At 43.7% G+C, this 17284-nt stretch overlaps 1 protein-coding gene across 1 annotated transcript in view; it reads left to right on the forward strand.

Moving 5' to 3' along the window:
* Positions 1 to 17284, forward strand: part of Gnal (G protein subunit alpha L) — a 124860-nt gene that overhangs the window by 70567 nt on the left and 37009 nt on the right.

Below are 17284 nucleotides of genomic sequence, written 5' to 3' on the forward strand. Positions count from 1 at the left end.
CTCAAAATCGATTACCTAAATACAAGAGCTAAAGCTGTAAAGCTCTTAGAAGAAACCACAGGAATAACTCCTTACAGCTTTAGATCTGGTTGTGCTTTCCCGGATATACACTTAAGGCTTGCCACAAGCAAGAACTGATAAGTCAAAGTTCATCTAAGTGTAAAATCCTCATGCATGGGTAACATGACCAAGAAAACAAAAGGACACTCCACAGAATGGGGGACTCTTCACAGAACGTGTGTCATATGGGTCTAATGTTCAGAATTATAAGGATTTACACCTCAACAAAAAGACAAGAAAGGTCTAGAATAAACATTTCCCCAAGAAGATACAGAGCTGGAGAGGAAATGCATGAGGAGATTCTCAGCATCACATGTTTTCTTAGGGAACCAATGTGACTTCATACCCAATAGGATTCCCATAGCAACAACAACAAAACACTGTTGGTGGGGCTCCAGAGAGACTGCCGCACTCTCATGCTGCTGATGGGCCAGGGTGTAAATGGTGCTGACACTAGGAACACTGTGGTGGTCCCTTCACAGGGACAGTGTGGCAGCAGTACCCTATCCGCTAGCAAGTCCAAAGTCTTTGAAAGCAGAAAATCAAATTATTCTTACATTACTCTTGCTAGCGACTCTCCACAGTATACTGTAGTCAGAAGTTTTCGCAGCAGACAAAGGATACAAAATAAAGCAAATGTCCATTAATGAATGAGAAGATAAACATGTAACATGCATACATAATGGGCTAGCACTAGCCATGAAAAAGGAATGATACGCACCTACAGGCCACAGTGTGAACAAACCTTCAAACTGTGTTCACTGAGGGAAGTGAGGTACAAAGGCCACATGTTGTGCGATTCTATTTATATGAAATATCAAGGTTGGGCAGATCCATGGAAACGGGAAGCCAGGCAATGATTGTCACCTGTTGGAAGGAAGAGGGAACCCAGAGACTGGGCACAGGTTTTCTTCTGGACTGATAAAACTGAATGAAAGAGAGACCATGACCATACCATGAACACACCAATGCCATGGAGCTGAATGCTTTCCACTGCTGGTTAATTTTGTGTTTTCTGAATCTCAACCTCATTTTAAAATACACGCAATTAAAAAAATAAAAATATTTCTAGAGGCATACATAAACAGGCATCCAACAATATTTGTTATTTTCACTGGGAAAAAACCGCTGGCCTAATTCTTTGTTTGATGAAACAAAACGAAGTTATTTGTAGAGGAATTTCACCAAGTTCTTCTGTTATAGGGTTCCAAACATGGCAAAAGGGCAGATGTAATAAAAGCTTTGTATTTGAAATAATATGGGCGCCACAATGAGAGTTTATCTCTGACCTCCTTACACATGTTTTTGTGAATCACAAGCCTGTTTGGAGCCTTGGTCATCATGTCAAGACCCTTGGCCACACCCTAGTGAGCAGCAGGATGGCAAATGAGGCTGATACTGGCTTGATCTCGTGTCTGCATCCTCGGCCATGGCGTGGAGAGATGCAAGATGACGATGGATTGTTGTGTTGAGTTTGGGCATATTTTGTTGTTGTTTGCAGTTGTTTCTGTTTTGTTCTGAGATAAGGTCCTACTATGCAGCCCTGGCTGGCCTGGAATCTGCTATATAGCACACACACACACTGGCCCGGAACTCTCAAAGGTCCTCCTCTTTCTACCTGAATGCTAGGCTTGTACCGCCATGCTTGGTTGTTATATGGTTTTTAGATTGACTCTTGGTGTTCAGGGGGGAAAAATTAATGTTTTATTTCTGGTACACAGTTTAAACCCTGGAATTCGAATCCTATGTCACTTGAGGGTGAAGATACGTTCCCAAGAAAGTGGTCATTAGGTGTTTTCTTTGTCACATGAACATCATAAAATATACTTAGACAAACCAAGATGTAACCACAATGTCACTAGCAATGTTAGCTTATGGGACCAGGGCAACCATCATCATATATCAGTTGCCATTGACAAACATGACCACACTTAATTACTTCAAATTCTTTTTTTGGGGGGGGGCAGTATTATCAAAGAAACATCTTCCTGTTGAGTTTCTGAGTGAACCTGGGGCTTCTTGGTGGAGCATGTCTGCAGCTGTGTGATGTTTGAGACCCTAGGTTTCATTTTCAGTACCACAAAAGGAGATGGAGGAGTCCACCAGAATCCATTATGGTTTCATTTTTTTTCACAGACCCATGGGGAGAAATACAAAACTAAGCATTCACAGTCATCCTAGAATGCCAGCGACCTGGGGTCATCTACAGTTGGGGAGAGCCTGGAATGGTAGCACACACCTTTAACCCCGGCACTCAGGGGTAGAAGCAAGGTGGATCTCTGTGAGTTCAAGGCTAGCCTGGTCTATATTTTAGGATAGTTTGGGACAGTTCAGGACAGTCTAAGCTATATTATAGAGAAACCCCGTCTCAAAAATCAAAACAACAGGGGAACCCGTGGCTGATATGTAGAACTGAATGGTATTGTAAAATAAAATAAAAGGGAAAAAATGTCAAAAAAAATCAAAACAAAACACTGTAATTATGGAGAAACAGAAGCTCTTCTCACACATCACACCAGACTGCCGTGAGCAAGCACTATAGTAAATGAGCCAACTGTCTCTTTACAGCAAACATATCCAAGCAAGCACTTCCCTGTGATAGAGATAACCAAACCTAGTCTCCTCCAGCTAGCAGCTAGCGTGACAAATACTCCCATAATATTCATGATCTTTGCTTAGTGTTGCAGTCTCTGAATCCCTAAAAGTCCTTCGCAGGATATAATGCCCTTCTCACTAAGCACATGAGGTAGAGGTTCCGTTTTGTGGTTGACGAAGACACAGACCAACATACTCTTAGCCAAACAGGATCTCTGCTCTATCCTGGTAATTCTCTTTCCTCCCTGTGCCTTTGAATGTTTTTACTTTTTTAATTTCAATTTTTCTATGTATGGGTGTTTTGCTGGCATGTGTATCTAAGCGCCACTTGTTTGCCCATGGAGGCCAGAAAAGGGCATTGGAGTCCCCTGGAACTGGAGTTACAGATGTTTGGGAGCCACCTTGTGGGAGCTGGAAACAAAACCCGTGTCTCTTGTAAAAGCAGCAAGTGCCCCTCACTGTGGAGCCATTGCTCCAGCGCCCTCCTCCCCATGCCTTTAGAGAAACTGCTATTGAACTGCTTCCTGTCTTCTTTTATCCTTAATGGGCTGGAGTGAGTGGCTCCCAGTAAAGAACTTACCTAATAAGCACGTGGCCCTGGGTAAAATCCACCCCCCATCCAGCCCCTGAACCATACAGGAATTGTGTTTATATTTACAGCATAAACATAGGTAATGGTGGACCGACATTTGTCACCTGCAGAACTACACACCTGAGATATCACTGTGATGGTTACTGAATGCCTTGGTGGATAGGAGAGACACTTTTCTCTTATTTATCAACGTCTTATAATATTTACAGCCAAATACAGATGGAGAATCATAAGCTTCCAGCATTTAAGTTGCTTAACTGTTTCAAAGGAATACACTTTCTTAACAACACCTTTGGAAATTAAGCCTCAAACTAATGAGTCCCAAGGTCCCACACCTGGTCCCCCAGACACAGAATTCATTTATTCCCACGAGGTTGCTTCATCTCCGTTTTTTTCCCCTCCAAGTACAGGGTTTTTGTTTTTTGTTTTCGAAGATTATAATGTAATCATATTTCTCCTTTACCCACTCCAAACCCTGCCATATCCCCCTCCTTGCTCCCTTCAGACTCATGGCCTCTTTTTTATTAATTGTTATTGCATGCATATATGTATACACAGTTATATTTCTAAACACAACCTGCTCAATCTGTATGATGTTATCTGTGTGTATGTTTGCAGGGATGTCCATTCGGTATTGGACAACCAATTGGTGTGCTCTTCTCTGGAGAAAGCTATTTCTCCTGCTCTTAGTACTCATTGCCTGTAGTTCTGTAGTGTAGGGTTCCAGACCCCGAGGCCATTTATCAGAGCAGACAACACTTCTAGCCTTAGCAGCACTCTTGCCCAAAATGGCCTGAAACTCATGATGTAGGTTGGTCTCAAACGCACGCTCCTGTCTCAGTGCCCTGAGCACCGGGCTTGCAAACATGGTCAATCTTAACCATGAGCCAGGCGGTGGTGGCGCACACCTTTAATCCCAGCACTCGGGAGGCAGAGCCAGGCGGATTTCTGTGAGTTCGAGGCCACCCTGGGCTACAGAGTGAGTTCCAGGAAAGGTGCAAAGCAACCCAGAGAAACCTTGTCTTGAAAACCAAAAAACAAAAACAAAAAAAAAAATCTTAAACGTGAATGCCATATTATTTCTACAGTGAGAAATTAGGTCGGTGTTTGGGTTTTTGCAATGGCACAGTGGTATAATAGGGTCACGGCTAGCCCCAAGCAGGTTTGCAACCTGTCCTATGTATCAGATAAATCACCCACACGTAGTTAGTACTATTTTCCATATAGTTTTATGGTGGGTTTTTTTTGGTTTGGTGATGGTGTTGGTTTGGTTTGGATTAGTTTGGTTTGGTTTGGTTTGGTTTGGTTTGGTTTGGGTTGGGTTGGGTTGGTTTGGTTTGGTTTGGGTTGAACTAGGATGAACATGTCTATAGATGTCAAACACAAAACATCTGCAGATCCAAACCAACTTCCCATCCGTTCACGGTTTTAACACGTAGTTTGTGTGGCATTTAAGCTTAATTGCACAGAGCTTTTGTGGGGAGGTTAAAGGGTACACGAAGTAGGACAGAGTTAGAGAAGGCACTTCCAACAAAGCCCTGTGCAAGAGGGTGGTCAGGGAATGTACACTGTAAAGGGGATAGTGTGTTAGTCAGGGCTCTCTAAAGGGAATGAACAAAAGGGAGAGAGAGAGAGAGAGAGAGAGAGCCATGTACATATGTGTATGCACTTAAGAACTTACTAAGTCGGTTCTAAAATACAAACACCAGCAGAATCACACCTGAGAGCTGAGCTGAGCCCTAAGTAGTTGCTCAGTCCTTGAAGCTGAATCTCTCGGCAGTTGGAGTAGTTCCACAATGGATTTCTGTCACTGTGGGGCAGCTCGACACCCAGGTGTGGCTCAGTCCACAGGGCTGGATGCCTCAGCAGTCCCAATCTAGCACCAGTAGCCCAAAAGATCCCCGGAGAGCTGTGAATTCTTGGAATGTGAATTCCTGGAAATGCTGGTCCTGCTGTCAACATCAGGATCAGTGGCAGCAGCAACAGGGCAGCTTAACTGGTCCACAGGAGGGAAGGGCCAAAGAGCAAACTTCGAAGTGAGCTTCGTTCTATCTATCACACGCTTTGTATCTGGATGGCTACCAGAAGGTGCTTCCCACAGCCAGAGTGGGCCTTTCCACGTCAGTCACAGTGATCAGGACACTATTTAAGTGGGGCTCCCTACTGAGGTGATGCTAATGTTTGGCAGGTTGACATTAAAACAACCATAATAGGTAGTGAAGGAGGGACCATGGTGAGCAAGTCAGGGGTCCGTGGGAAAGACAGTACTGCAACTCTGGGGCTCAGGGAACATAAGGTTAGTTGGCTAGAGCAGAGAATAATGATGATGGTATGGAAGAAGTGATGGAGCAGGTAGAAGGAGGGTCTTGCAGAGCATTGTGGGAACCCTAAATGAATAAGGCCCCTGTGAGAACTTGGAGGCGAAATGGCCTGAGCTGATCCATGCCTTAAAAGCCTCATCCTAGCTGCTGCTGCTGTCTCAGAGGATGCTCTCAACTGGCCAGAAGAGAAGTAAAGAGACCAAGAGGCAAATGTGGCCATCCAGGTAGGAGACACTGGTGGTTGGAACCAGTGAGAGACTCAAAACTGGATAGTTTCAGATGAGCCTTAGACAGATGGGTTCGGTGGAATGTGGAAGAAAAGGCCCAGGATGATGTCATGGTGTGAGCCCCTGGGAAGAAAATGAGACCTGAGATGCAGAGACCTCAGGCAAAGCAGGTGCATCCCATCAATTCAGCCCTGAGAACATGGAGTATGGTACCCATCAGATGTCCAAGTAAGGTTGTCATGACTGCCTCTCCCCCGATCTGTGAGAATCATATTCTCTGAGGAAGATGCTTTGGGATCAGAGAACTAAGTGATATTTCCCAAGTGAGGAACGGATACCCAAACCAGAATGGTCCCAGGCAATGATCAGTGCATTATGCAGCTGTCATACAGAGTTCTAGTTTTTTCAGATGTCAACTTGATCAACTGTTTCCCTGAATATTCAAGGACATTTTCCTTGTTATAAGAACACATAATTTCAGATAAGCATGACAAGATAAATAGTTCTGCTTCCTGTAACTTCTCAGATGCCTTCAATTATTTGTTCCTGGTAAACTGACAAGCAAGTAGCAGACAGCCATTCTATTTATGGGGCCTCTTCTGTTGTGGAGAGCCAGGGGATTCTTTTAGGTTGTTCTTATAATACCTGAACTGTATAAAAAAGAAGTTGTGTGTCTCACTCATTACCCATGGTGCTTTGCTTTATTCTTGATGATAAGGTTGAATTCCATCTTATACCCACTACCTTTGTGGTCTCTGCTGCAAAATTTGGGGAAGATAGGTTTATTTGGGTTCACAGTCACAGACAATTTAGCCCGTGGCTAGCTGGCTACATTGCTATGGGCCTGTCCCTGGGCATCTCACTTTCTCTTGCTGTGATAAACACCTTGAGCAAAAGCAACTTGAGGAAGAAAGGATTGATTGGGTTTGCATGCCCCAGTCACAGTCCATCACTGAGAGAAGTCAGGGAAGGAACCAAGCAAGAGCAGAGGCAGGCACCATGAAGCAAAGCTGTCTACTAGCTTATTCTCTGTGGCTTGCTCAGCTTGCCTCGTTATACAACCCGGAACTACCTGCCCAGGGGTGGCGCTGCCCACAGTGGGCTGGGTCCTCCACATCGATCATTAATCAAGAAAATACCCCCACAGCCTTGCCTAATCTGATGGAGGCATGTTCTCAATTGAGGTTCTCTCTCTCCAGATGACCCTAGCTCGTGTCAAGTGGACAAAAAAAAAAAAGTAACTAGTACAAGACCTGTAGTGAGGTAGAACATCTTGGTCGCAGGAGGGCCTAGCAGAACGAAGCTGTTCACTGTGCTTCCAGAAAACAAAGACGGGGGTAGAGGAAGAAGGAACAGGGAAGACTCTTCCGGGTCAGATCCACAGTGACCACCAACCAGGCCCACCTCTAATAGCACGCTCATATAAACTCATCAATGGGCCATTGATGAAGTTAGGGCTCTGATCCAACCACCTCTCAACGGCACTATCGGCACATGAGCCTGCAAGGGAAGCCATGCCATGTTCAAACTGTAACGCAGCTGGACATGTCCCTGCCCCGGCATGGTCTTGTCGCATTTCATTTCATTCTACATCAGCAGTTCTCAACCTGTGGGTCATGAACCCTTTGGGGTTCAAACAACCCTTTCACAGGGGTCAAATATCAGATATTATAGATATCAAATCAAATATAATTTGATTATAGAATCAAGTTATAGATATCAAATACCAGATATTATTATAGCATCACAAACTAGTAGGTGATTGCCTAAGAAGGATGTTCTTCTATATACTTGTAGTAATTTGAATCCCCCGATCCCTGCATTCAGAGCAATGTGTGGATTTTCTGAAACTCTTACCTTCTGGTTTCACAGAACCACAGGGTCATGCTTGACCCACAGAAACACAACATGATTTTGTCTTGTCCAGCTGAGAATATCATCGGGTAACTTTAGGGTACATGTGCACACAGCTGTTGACATGAAGTCACCCTAGGCCCACACCCACACTGTCACTCTCAGGTTCCGCCCATGCCTCTGCTAATCCTCTGGCCCTTCCCCATCAGCCATCTGGCAAGTATAAGCTGGTGGTCACAATGGAGCTGAGTATGACCACCTCAGAAGCATCAGCAGAGCCCGCAGAGTTGGGGCATATTGCCATGGACACTGTGATATCCTCCTTGGTAGAGGATATGGAGGTTCAGTGTATAATTCTTCATGAGCATCTCATGGTTCCCACATGTATTCTCTATAGCCTCCCTGCAGCAGACTCTTGGTCCATTTCTAGCCTCACTGCAGCAGACTCTTGGTCCATTTCTAGCCTCGCTGCAGCAGACTCTTGGTCCATTTCTAGCCTCCCTGCAGCAGACTTTTGGTCCATTTCTAGCCTCGCTGCAGCAGACTCTTGGTCCATTTCTAGCCTCCCTGCAGCAGACTCTTGGTCCATTTCTGCCGCTCCTTCAAGTCACCATCACTCCCTTCACAGCTCTCAGTGCCCAAGCCTTGGTTTGAGGACATTCCTGAAAGGTCAAGGGCCTCAGGTCATCCAAGAGGTTTCAAGTAAGATAGGGTAGATCACTGGAGGCTAAAACAATGCTTAAATGCCCCCATCCATCCTCATCCCAACTCCTTTTTACCTTAGCCAGGCTGGCAATACAAATACCACCCTCCTTCAAAGGCTCATGAGTCTGGGCCTCTCTCCTCCATCCTAGAACTCATGTGTCCTGTAGATATTTCTAGACTCAAGTCCTCAAACCCAGGTGGCCTCTCTTTCCCCATGTGCCGCTTCTCTGCTCATTAAAGTCTTGCCATCTTGCCAAATCTGTGTGGCCACATTCCTGGCACCCTCCTGCGCCCAGAGCCACTAAAGGATTCCTGTGGGTCATCCCTGTCCTCCCTCAGCCTTCCAGAGGTTCGCCCTCACAGTCACCCACATACTTCATCCTTTGCCTCTCCTTTCAACCTCTCACCCCACACACTCAAGACCTCCGGGCCTTCTCTGTATTTGAGCTGTGTACTGCTCAGTTCTGGCTACGGCACTGCCCTTGGCTCAGAAATACTATAACCACTGAGCTGTTGAGCTATAATCACTGGGACAGTGGAGGGAACTGAGGTTCAGTAGTCATAGCTAAGAATCCCCCATCTGGGAGAGGAGCTTGGTCCTGCCTCAACTTGATGTGCCATGCTTTGTTGACTCCCATGGGAGGCCTTACCCTTTCTGAAAGGAGATGGAGGAGGAGTGGATGGGGGTTGGGGGGGCAGGTGGGAGGTGGAAGAAGCAACAGGAGGAGAGGAGGGAGGGGAAAATGTGGTCCATATGTAAAATAAATAAAAATTTTTAATATAAATAAATAAGTAAATGAATAGAATCCACCCATCTGGGTTTGAATCCAAGAACTCAGATACTAAAATACCAGTGCACTCACTATGGATATTATCCGACAGGCCTTATTAGAACCCTTAGCATGTCTTACACTACAGTTTTCCCAAAGAAATGTGTATCTAATTCTACCATCCTTGTTAGCTGGAATATGGCAGACCTACCTTTAGACATTCGCTTTAAATTCAGCTTGATTCCTCCAAAGAAGGGGTCTCCTTTCTCTGTGCTGCCCCAGCAGACAGGAAGGCTTGGGTGACTCAGAAGGACAAGGACAAGAAGAATTACATAACTCCAGCTTGATTTTCCTGAGGAGAATTCTTGTCAAGTAACATTGTGCATTGTCTGAGAGAAAAGACTAAAGTCGTGATTCTTGGAGTCTCTCTTCCCCGGTGAAAATACTTAATTATTTTATTTCTGATCCCACACAAATAAGTTTCTGTTCTGAATTTCTCCGGCATGCTGCACTTGCGGTTTCTCAGAGAATTGGGGTTTACTGAGTCTCTTAGGTTTAGGAGTGGGAGTACTGTGAAAAATCTCAAGAGCTAAAAAAAACTATTTTTGTGTGAGGTGGAGGGTAGTTATCGAAAGTTGTGTCCCCGTCCCCAAAGGGTAGATTGAATTAATTCTCCACTACGGGCCATACAGCTGATTACTAGGCTGCTATGCTTAACACAGTTATTTGGTGAAGTGGTGATTTGGAAATAAGAATTAGAATTTTACATATCTTTAAAAATAATTAGAATTTCTGACCTCCTAAGAGCGTCCCAAACCATGAAGATTAACATGGAGGCTGTAGAGGTCTCATGGCTTAGTCCTCCTGTGTTTTCAATCTACACAAAAGTCCAGTTCTGTCCCAGTTAAAAAAAAATGTCTCCTGAGCTTATAAACTAATAGGTAAAGGTAGCAAGCTTATAAAAGACAAAACTAATATAGATACCAATTTGTATGCTACCCAAAATGTCCAAAAATGAAATATTTGACAAAGCTTTTGTGATGGAGAGAGAAGACAAATTAATAATACTAGAGAAGGATGGGAGAGATATCACAACAGACTCTGGAAAAATTCAGAAAATCATAAGGACACAATTTTAAAATCTGCCTTTTATTATAAAAGAAATTATATAAGGAAATTATAAAAGAAATGGATGAATTTCTAGATATATATATTTCTAGATCAATATATAAGCTAAATCAAGATGAAATAATTTCAATAGATTCATGATGTCCAGTGAGATAGAAATGGTGACTAAAAATACCCCAACTGATTCATTAAAGACAGATTCAGTGGAGAATTCTACCAGACCTTCTAAGAACTAACTTCAATACTCCTCAAATTGCTCCACAAAATAGAAAAATGAAGGGATATTTTAAGTTCTTTTTATAAAGCCAGTATTATTCTGATACCAAAACCAGACCCAAAAAACAAAAAATACCCCAACTGATTCATTGAAGACAGATTCAGTGAAGAATTCTACCAGATCTTCTAAGAACTAACATCAATACTCCTCAAATTACTCCACAAAATAGAAAGATGAAGGAATATTTTAAGTTATTTTTATAAAACCAGTATTATCCTGATACCAAAACCAGACCCAAAAAAAACAACCACAAAAAAGATAATACTAGGCCAATAGCTCTGAGGATCATGAACAAAAAAATTTCAATAAAAATACTTGCAAAGTGAATCCGAGAACACATTAAAAAGATCATCCTCCATAATCAAGTTGGCTCCCTAGCAGAGATGCAGAGGTGGTTCAACATATATAATTCAATAAATGTAATCCACCACATAATTAGACTCAAGGACAGAAACCATGTGACCATTTTGTTGACTGCAGAAGAGGCCTTTTGATAAAATACAACATCCCTTCATAATAAAAGTCCTAGACAAGCTAGGAGTAGAGAGGAATATCTCAGCATAATACACATAATATACATAATAGGCTGGGCGGTTGTGGTACACATCTTTAATCCCAGAGGCAGGTGGGTCTCTGTGAGTTTGAGGCCAGCCTGATCTACAGAGTGAGACCCAGGACAGGTGCCAAAGAGAATCCTGTCTTGAAAAAATTAAAAAAATAATAATAATAATAATAATATACAGCAATCCCACAGCCAACATCTTGCTAAATGGGAAAAACTCAAAGCATTTCCACTGAAATCAACAGGAGTGGCTTGTTCCTTTGTCTCTCTGGTCTTTCAGCATTTACCCCAACATCTGGCTCCAGGTTTTTATTATAAGACCAGTTAGGATTTGCGCAACAAAGGAATCACGGTAATTCAGCTGAGAAAGGGTAGTCTTCTCCACGTTGATATTCCGTGGAAAAGAGTGAGCACTGGCCCTTTCTTCATACCATCCCAAAATGAATTCACTGGGTTAAGATGCAAATGTATGAACTAAAACTATAACGTTTATAAGAAAACATGGGGGAAATTTAATCTTGAATTATCCAAAGACTTCTCTGATATATAGAGAGAGAGAGAGAGAGAGAGAGAGAGAGAGAGAGCCATAAAACCTTTATGAAAGATAATGAAACTGATTAATTGAACATCACCAAAAATTTTAAATTGTGGTCATCAACCGACACTTAAGAAATTGAAGTTCGCCGGGCGGTGGTGGCGCACGCCTTTAATCCCAGCACTCGGGAGGCAGAGCCAGGCGGATCTCTGTGAGTTCGAGGCCAGCCTGGGCTACCAAGTGAGTTCCAGGAAAGGCGCAAAGCTATGCAGAGAAACCCTGTCTCGAAAAACAAAAAAAAAAAAAAAAAAAAAAAAAGAAATTGAAGTTCAAGGGAAGATATAAATAAACCCCGTAGCCAAGAAAGGTTTTAACTTCAGACATTTTTTTGAAATCATTTACTCTTTTTTTAAAAAAAACTCAAAAATCAGAAGACAGAAAGACATACAAGAACCCAGGCGTGGCAGTGCGTATGTGCAATCCAAGCACTCTGAAGGCCGAGACAAGAGGATTATGGATTCAAGACCAGGTTGGGTTACATGGCAAATTCTAGGCCAGCCAAAGACTGAAACAGGGAGGGAGGGGGAGGAAGAAGGAGGAAATCGTCAAGACAGTGATCGCCCACATCATTATCCTCGAGGAAATGAAAGTTAAGACCACAGTGAGGTCTTAATTAAGAAGAAAACTGATCAAGTGGTATTGGCGAGGATGTGGAAGCTAGAAAGCCTGGACTTGGCCTCTGCGTGTGCAAGATGGAACCGCGGTATACCACTGTGCCGAGTGAGTCGGCAGTGTTTAACAGCGACACACCCATGACTGTGTAACCCAGCAAAGCTTCCCACCTAAGAGAAATGAAAGCCAAAGTCCATAGAAAAACTAACACAGCACTCTTTATAGCTGTTTAAAACTGGAAATATGGTACAGGCTTAGTGGACAAAGGTGCTTGCCGCACAAGCCCAATAACCTGAGTTCGATCCCCAGAACCCACAGTGGAGAGAACCAACCCCCAAAAGGTGTTCTCTGACTTCTACATACAGCACCCAGTATGCTCATGTCCACACTCACACACACAGTAATAATTAATAATAATAATAATAATAATAATAATAATAAATCAAGTTAAACTAGAAACAACCAAATAGCTATCAACTGGTGAGTGAATGAACAAAATATAGGGCACTTATAAAATGGGTTAGAGCTCTGCAATGTAAAAGAACAAAGGCAGAGGAGTAGCTCGTAGCTCAGTGGTAGACCAGTTTATTAACCTATGTAAGGCCTGGGTTCAGTCACAGCAAAAAGAAGAAAGAAAAAGAAAAAATTAATAAAACACACTAGTAATATGCATAACAAAGTGAGCGGATCTAAAATGTATTATGCTAAGTGAGAAAGAAGCTAAACACAAAACAGTATATGATTTCATTTCTATAAAATTTTCAGGAAAGGCAAAAGCACAGTGACAGCCGAAGTTGGCAGTCGTCTGGCCCTGGGGTAGCGGTGGGTCCCGACCCAGAAGGAAGGTGAATGTCTTCCGAGGTGATAGTGGCTTCATGACGGTATAGAAGGGTGAAGTTTGAGGCATACAAAATATGCCCCAAAAGTTGTTTTTAAATGAATAATGAGAATAATAAGCCTATAATATAGGCAAAAATAGACAGGTGTGTACACGATGTCCCCAATGCCCACACTGCTTTCCTGGGCCCAGGGAGCTGCTGTGGGCCAGAGGAAAGGATGAGAGGTGGACTCCCAGCAAGCTTGGAGTTCAGACTTGGCTTTTTTCCAGTTAGGTGGATGTGAAGAAAATGAAATATACTTGGTGGTTCTTGCTATAACATCTGGAATATGGAGCTGAATCACCTATTTCATACATTATTTGAGACACAGAAAAGACCTGGAGTCTGAGACCCCCAGAATGTTGTCTGGAGCACAAAGGGTATATGCTGAGATTACAGGCGTGTGCCACCATGCCGGGTTTATGCACTGCGCAGGACTGAATGCCAGGCTTCATGCACACTCCAGTGGGTATGAGGTGTGACCTCCTTTTACTGTGTTATTTTTGATACTGTCTTTGGTAGCCCTGGGACTGCTCAGTGGTTTAGATGTTTGGGTTGGTAGGATGTTTCCTAGCATAGATTCTGAAAGCTGTTTCTAAGTAGAATTTTAGATTAACTTACAATCAATAATTGTAAGTTAAGCAACCTACAATTGACTCTCCATATTGATAGATTCTATATCTAAGAAGCCAACCAATCAAGAATCATAAATATTTGAGGGGAATCTGGGAGGGTTCTAAACAGGCACAAACTTTCTTCTGTCCTTACTCCCTAAGGATACAGTATAGCAACTATTTACACAGTCCTACATGATATTAACATTATACATTACCTAGAGGCCAGTTGGGGGCTGTAGCTTAGTTGGTAGAATGTTTTGCCAGTGTGCATGAAGCCTGGCATTCAGTCCTGAGCAGTGCATAAACCTGGCAAGGTGGCGCATGCCTGTAATCCCAGCACTCAAGATTGGAGGCAGGAGGATTGAGAAACACAAGTCAAGGTCACCCCTTGCCACATAGTAAATTCAAGGCTACTGTGGGCTACATGAGATTGTGTCTCAAGAAGAGGAGGAGGAATCACCAGTGTCATCCAGTGAGGGTCTGTAAGATTGAAAATAATAATAGGCATAAGTACCTTGTTTTTGCAGGAGGGCTCCTGACACTAAAGCTAGAGGCATTTTCTGTTTGTCATCTTTGAAAGAATATCACGCAATGACCATAAGGAGTAATATTTTCTCACTACCCAGTGACGAGTTCCACAAGTGCAGGGAGCAGAGCTGGCTGGGAACCACTGCCACTAGGAAGAGCTGGCCAGCCACACCCTCCAGTGTGCAAGGGCCACCTGCACATCCCATGTCTCAGGAAATTAGAGAGATGACTTCAGTGTGCACTTCAAAATGGAAACTATGCCCCAAGTGTGTATAACCCAGAAGTGAGGTGTGTGTATGTTAGCATAGAAATTATATAGGAAATAGTATTCTTATGTTTCTTGTTGTCATCCATTTATTTTCTTTTTAAAAAGAGTTAGGGAGGATCTGATAGCAGAAACAAAAAATGGGTTATCATCTGAGAATTTCAAGCAATTTTTTAATATACTATCAATATCATGGGGGACAGTGGAAGAGAAAGGTTGTGAAAACATCGAGCAGTGGTCAGGTACTTCACTTTTTTTTTTTTTTTTACTTTAAATCTTACTTAAAGTTATGGTCCCTGGGGAGATGGCTCAGCAGATAAAGTGCTTACTTGGCAAGTGTGATAACCTGAGTTCAGATCCCCAGCACCCACATAAATGCCAGGTGGGTATGGCAGCTCTCAGCTCTCAGCCGTCACACCAGCACTCACAAGGCAGAGGACAGGGCTCCCAGATGGAGAAAGCTGGTTAGCCAAAGTATCCATTTCAGTGAGCTCTGGGTTCATTTGAAAGACCCTGCTTCAACAAATAAGGCCGGGAGCCACCAAGGAAGACCCCCAGCGTCAGCCTCAGATGTCTACATGCACTTGGATACATGAACACACACAGATGCCCACGTGTGCAAACATGAGTGCACACACACATGCACACACCACACATACATTTACATGCAAAGAATACAAAAGTATGCTTTCAAGACTTTAGAACCTTGTTTTGAAGAGTAGTTTTAAATGTGGTGCTATGTTTCCCTTACATAAAACAAATCAGCCCCTTTGAAGAGTCAGAAGTATCTGTGCATTTTGGTTGCTTAAATGCACAAAGATCTCAAGATGCTTCTCATTCAGTAATGTAAAAATAAAAACTAAGAAATGTCACAGTCACCTTTCTCCTTAGTTTTCCATTTCTGAATACTTTCCAATAGAGCTGGAGAGCTGGGACACAGATTGATGCAGGAGGGAGCCCTCGGGTGTATCCCACAGGCATCGTGAGGGCTGTGGGTCTGAATGATGCAAGCACCCATGACCCTGTCCTGCTACCCCCACCCCACCCAGCAGGCACCTGACCCGATGTCATTGACCAGACAGCAGTGAGTTCCAATCTGGGTGCCTACCTCTCCCCGCCACCTGGTAGAAGGTCCTGTAGGGCGCCACAGCACTTCTGTACTTCCTCTGGATCCAGTCCCTGTGACGAGTTTTCCATGGCCTGCTCTCCAGGGGGGCCTCATCTCTTCCTGTCCCCTAGCCTCATCCCAGTTAGTTCAGGGTCTGAACTGTGTGGGGTCTCTTCTGTCACCAGCTGCTGTGACCACCACATCGACCCACTCACTATACAGTATGGGAGTGGGGACAGCTCTCCTGACTCTGACATGGACTGGAGAAGCTTGAGAGAGCATCCCAGAGAGAGGAGGAGCCTGCACCTGCTGACGTTTTCCTCCCTGGTTTGTGTTGTCTATTCCTAACCCAAGAAACCAGCTAAAGGGTCTGCTGCCCTTCACACGTACTGACCGGGTTTAGACTTATCCTGGGTACTTCTTAAACCGCCAATGGAAACTATGTGGACTTTTATAGTGTCAACGGTTCCTATATTCAAACCCAGCCCAATCTGTTTGACGTTAAGTCACTCACCTGGAGAGGATCAAGTACCTCAGAGCTATGGTGTGACTGTAGGGTAAGGAAAGTTCTTCCAGTGGGTCCTGCCGCTATAATGGGCAAGTGTGGTAGCCTTATGACTCACAGTTCATATTTAACTCATGGTTTGCTTTAAACACACACACATGCAAATAAAACCCTTATAGTAAAGCTGTCCATCACTGAGCAGGCATGGTACTGAAGGCTGAAGCAGGAGGATCATATGTTCGAGGCTAGGCTGGGCTACCTGAGACCCTATGGAAGATTTTGTATGTTAATGAGTCAATTTAATCTATCTACTTTGGTATGTCCATTTTTTATGTGTATGGGTGTTTTGCCTCATGTGCGTCACATGTGTGTCTAGTGCCCAAGGAGGCCAAAAGAGGGCATTGGATCCCCTTGGATTAGAATTACAGATGGTTGTGAGCTCCCATTTGGATGCTGAGAATCAAACCCAGGATCCTCTGCAAAACACAGCAAATGCTCTTAACCACTGAACCATCTCTCCAGCCCTCCATTTGGATCTTACCTCACATTAAAAAATCAAAAGACGGGCTGGAGAGATGGCTTAGAAGTTAAGAGCACTGGCTGCTCTTCCAGAGGTCTGGAGTTCAATTCCTAGCAACCGCATGGTGGCTCACAACCATCTGTAATGGGATCTGGTGCCCTCTTCTGGCATTTAGGCATACGGGCAGGCAGACTACTGTATTCGTAATAAATAAATCTTTTTAAAAAAAAAAAAAATCAAAAGACAGCTGGTGAGATGAACCTTATACTCTCTGTGTCTTCCATGGTCAAGGCGGCTGCTTAGCTTCCAAACGTACTGAATGCTAAGAACTGCACAGTGGTGTCCTTGTTTTACAATTAATGACTGGCATTAATTTTCGACTTACAGGTTTCGTTCTGGTGAGCTTTGTGAACAGCAGGGAGGTTCTGTAGCTTGCATGGGTGCGGAGAGCCGAGTCGCCTGCCTTGCATCATGCTGAACCATTGGTGCACAGGGCAGACAGCCTAGAGCATGGTCTTCAGCACTAAAAGAATCCCCCCACCCCCACCCTCCTTGCAGCCTCTGC

Source organism: Peromyscus leucopus, chromosome 19 (assembly GCF_004664715.2).
Source record: "Peromyscus leucopus breed LL Stock chromosome 19, UCI_PerLeu_2.1, whole genome shotgun sequence".
Lineage (NCBI taxonomy): Eukaryota > Metazoa > Chordata > Mammalia > Rodentia > Cricetidae > Peromyscus > Peromyscus leucopus.